Below are 4,739 nucleotides of genomic sequence, written 5' to 3'. Positions count from 1 at the left end.
GGGGGTACTGGGGGGGACAGCGTACAAATGGGGGGGTGCACTGGGGGGACAGCGTACACACGGGGGGCACTGGGGGGACAGCGTATACACACGGGGGGCACTGGGGGGACAGCGTATACACAAGGGGGGCACAGCGTATACACAGGGGGGGCACTGGGGGACAGCGTACACACAGGGTGCACTGGGGGGGGCAGCGTACACATGGGGGGCACAGCATACACACGGGGGGGCACTGGGGGGTAGGCGTACACATGGGGGGGCACTGGGGGGAAGCGTACACACGGGGGGGGCACTGGGGGGAAAGTGTACACACGGGGGGCACTGGGGGGACAGTGTACACACGGGGGGGGACTGGGGGGACAGCGTACACACGGAGGGCACTGGGGGGACAGCGTACACACAGGGGGCACTGGGGGGACAGCGTACACACGGGGGGCACTGGGGGGACAGCGTACACGGGGGCACAGCGTACACACGGGGGGGGCACTGGGGGGACAGCATACACACAGGGGGGCACTGGAGAGATAGCGTACACACGGGGGGCGGCAATGGGGGACAGCATACACATGGGGGGCACTGGTGGGACAGCATATACACGGGGGCACTGAGGGGACAGCGTACACATGGTGGGGATAGCGTACACACGGAAGTGCACTGGGGGGGACACAGAGTACACACGGGGGCACTGGGGGGGGCAGCGTACACATGGGGGGCACAGCATACACACGGGGGGCACTGGGGGGTAGGCGTACACATGGGGGGGCACTGGGGGGAAAGCGTACACATGGGGGGGCACTGGGGGGAAAGCGTACACACGGGGCACTGGGGGGATAGCGTACACACGGGGGGCACTGGGGGGACAGCGTACACACTGGGGGGACAGCGTACACACAGGGGGGCACTGGGGGACAGCGTACACACGGGGGCACTGGGGGGACAGCGTACACACGGGGGGCACTGGGGGGACAGCGTACACACGGTGGGGGATAGCGTACACACGGAAGTGCACTGGGGGGGGGGACACAGAGTACACACGGGGGCACTGGGGGGGCACAGCGCACACGGGGGGGCACAGCATACACACGGGGGGCACTGGGGGGACAGCGTACACACGGGGGCACTGGGGGACAGGGTACACACAGGGACAGTGGGGGGACGTATTTACCTGGGTGCAGCTGCTCCTCTGATGACCAGGGTGGCTTCTTTCTGCCTTCCCGGTGGCGGAGGCATCTCAAGGAAGCACTTCAATCTACAAGGAAGCACTTCAATCTGGTCCGCAGGCTGTGGAAGCGTCTCAGTCCCGGCGGTACCATGGCGTGGTCAGCGTCTGGGCAGGAAACATAACAATAATATTAAAGGGCACAGCGTTCACACGAAGGGGGGCACAGCGTACACACGGAGGGGGGGGCACAGCGTATACGGGAGGGGGCACAGCGTACACACAGGGGGGGGGGCAACCAGCGTACCCACGGGGGCACTGGGGGGGGCGAACAGCGTACACACGGGGGCACTGGGGGGGGTGGGGGCGAACAGTGTACACACGGGGGCACTGGGGGGGCGAACAGCGTACACAGGGGGGCACTGGGGGGCGGAAAGCGTACACAGGGGGGCGGACAGCGTACACAGGGGGGCGGACAGCGTACACAGGGGGGCGGACAGCGTACACAGGGGGGCGGACAGCGTACACACGGGAGCGGACACCGTACACACGGGGGCGGACAGCGTACACACGGGGGCGGACAGCGTACACACGGGGGCACAGCGTACACATGGGGGCTGGGAACAGTGTACATGGGAGGGAGACATCGTACACACACGGGGGGCACGGGGGGAGCGTACACACATAGGGGGGGGGCACTGGGGGGGCAGCGTACACACAGGGGGGGGGGACATCGTACACACGGGGGCGGACAGCGTACACACGGGAGCGGACACCGTACACACGGGGGCGGACAGCGTACACACGGGGGCGGACAGCGTACACACGGGGGCACAGCGTACACACGGGGGCCGGGAACAGTGTACATGGGAGGGAGACATCGTACACACACGGGGGGCACGGGGGGAGCGTACACACATAGGGGGGGGCACTGGGGGGGCAGCGTACACACAGGGGGGGGGACATCGTACACACAGGGGGGGACATCGTACTCACAGGGGGGGGCACTGGGTGGGACAGCGTACACACGGGGAAGCGGGCACTAGGGGGGACAGCGTACACGGGGGGCAATGTGGGGGCAGCATACACATGGGGGGGCAGCATATATGGGGGGCACAGGGTACACACGGGGGCACTGGGGGGCAGCATTCACAGGGGCACTGGGGGGGGCAGCACACACAGGGGCACTGGGGGGGCCGCGTACACACGGGGGGCACTGGGGGGACAGCGTACACACGGGGGTGGCACTGGGGAAGGGGACAGCGTACACGGGGGGCATTGGGGGGGGAAGAACAGCATACACACGGGGGGGCACTGGGGGGGAAGGACAGCGTACACACACAGGAGGGGCACTGGGGGGGCAGCGTACACACAGGGGGGGAGGCACTGGGGGGACAGCGTACACACGGAGGGGGGGGCACTGGGGGGGACAGCATACACACGGGGGGCGCACTGGGGGAGACCGCGTGCACACGGGGGGAGGGGACTGAGGAGGACAGCGTAAACACAGGGGGGCACTGGGGGGTCAGCGTACGCACGGGGGGAAGCGTACACACGGGGGGCACTGGTGGGAACAGCGTACACATGGGTGCACTGAGGGGGGAAGCGTACACACAGGGGCACTGGGGGGACATTGTACATACAGGGACAGTGGGGGGACGGATTTACCTGAGTGCAGCTGCAGTACAGGGGTGGACAGAGTACACACGGGGGCACTGGGGGGGACAGCGTACACACGGGGGACAGCGTACACACGGGGGGACAGCATACACACGGGGGGACAGAGTACACACGGGGGGCACTGGGGGGCGGACAGCGTACACACGAGGGCACTGGGGGGGCGGACAGCGTACACACGAGGGCACTGGGGGGGGCGGACAGCGTACACATCGGGGCACTGGGGGGGCGGACAGCGTACACACGGGAGCAAACAGCGTACACAAGGGGGCGAACAGCGTACACACGGGGGCACGGACAGCGTACACACGGGGGCACGGACAGCGTACACACGGGGGCACGGACAGCGTACACACGGGGGCACGGACAGCGTACACACGGGGGCACGGACAGCGTACACACGGGGGCACGGACAGCGTACACACGGGGGCACGGACAGCGTACACATGGGGGCACGGACAGCGTACACACGGGGGCACTGGGGGGGCGGACAGCGTACACACGGGGACACTGGGGGGGCGGACAGCGTACACATGGGGGCACTGGGGGGGGGGCGAACAGCGTACACAAGGGGGCGAACAGCGTACACACGGGGGCACTGGGGGGCGAACAGCGTACACAGGGGGAGTGGACAGCGTACACACAGGGGCACACTGGGGGGTGGACAGCGCACACACGGAGGGACTGGGGGGGCGGACAGTGCACACGGGGGCACTGGGGGGCGAACAGCACACACGGGGGCACTGGGGGGCGAGCAGCACACACGGGGGGCACTTGGGGGCGGACAGCGTACACACGAGGGCACTGGGGGGCGGAGAGCGTACACACGGGGGCACTGGGGGGCGGACAGCGTACACAAGGGGGCGAACAGCGTACACACGGGGGCACTGGGGGGCGGACAGCGTACACACGGGGGCACTGGGGGGGCGGACAGCGTACACACAGGGGCACACTGGGGGGTGGACAGCGCACACACGGGGGGACTGGGGGGCGGACAGCGCACACAGGGGCACTGGGGGGGCGGACAGCGTACACACAGGGGCACACTGGGGGGTGGACAGCGCACACACGGGGACACTGGGGGGCGAACAGCACACACGGGGGCACTGGGGGGCGAACAGCGTACACACGGGACACTGGGGGGCGGACAGCGTACACACGGGGGCACTGGGGGGGCGGACAGCGTACACACGGGGGCACTGGGGGGCGGACAGCGTACACAGGGGGGCACTGGGGGGCGGACAGCGTACACAGGGGGGCGGACAGCGTACACACAGGGACACACTGGGGGGTGGACAGCGCACACACAGGGGCACACTGGGGGGCGGACAGCGCACACAGGGGGGCACTGGGGGGCGGACAGCGTACACAGGGGGGCGGACAGCGTACACACAGGGACACACTGGGGGGTGGACAGCGCACACACAGGGGCACACTGGGGGGCGAACAGCGCACACATGGGGGCACTGGGGGCGAACAGCACACACGGGGGCACTGGGGGGCGAACAGCACACACGGGGGCACTGGGGGGCGGACAGCGTACACAGGGGGGCACTGGGGGGCGGACAGCGTACACAGGGGGGCGGACAGCATACACACAGGGACACACTGGGGGGTGGACAGCGCATACACAGGGGCACACTGGGGGGCGAACAGCGCACACATGGGGGCACTGGGGGCGAACAGCACACACGGGGGCACTGGGGGGCGAACAGCACACACGGGGGCACTGGGGGGCGAACAGCGCACACATGGGGGCACTGGGGGTGAACAACATACACACGGGGCACTGGGGGTTGAACAGCGTACACACAGGGACAGTGGGGGGGATGGATTTACCTGGGTGCAACTGCTCCTCTGATGACCAGGGTGGCTTCTTTCTGCCTTCCCGGTGGCGGAGGCA

General features: G+C 68.3%; 1 long non-coding RNA gene across 1 annotated transcript in view; it reads right to left on the bottom strand.

Moving 5' to 3' along the window:
- Window positions 1-1,262: 1,262 nt before the first annotated feature.
- LOC146019495 (uncharacterized) overlaps window positions 1,263-4,739 on the bottom strand; it is a 9,414-nt gene continuing 5,937 nt past the window's right edge. Inside the window, exon 4 of the long non-coding RNA XR_014450574.1 lies at window positions 1,263-1,327. This is a non-coding gene — a long non-coding RNA (uncharacterized LOC146019495). The remainder of the gene's footprint in view (window positions 1,328-4,739) is intronic.

This window comes from Crinia signifera, chromosome 7, assembly GCF_055691185.1.
Source record: "Crinia signifera chromosome 7, ASM5569118v1, whole genome shotgun sequence".
Lineage (NCBI taxonomy): Eukaryota > Metazoa > Chordata > Amphibia > Anura > Myobatrachidae > Crinia > Crinia signifera.
Note: the sequence above shows the minus strand (reverse complement) of the source record. Positions and strands in the feature narration are given on the sequence as shown.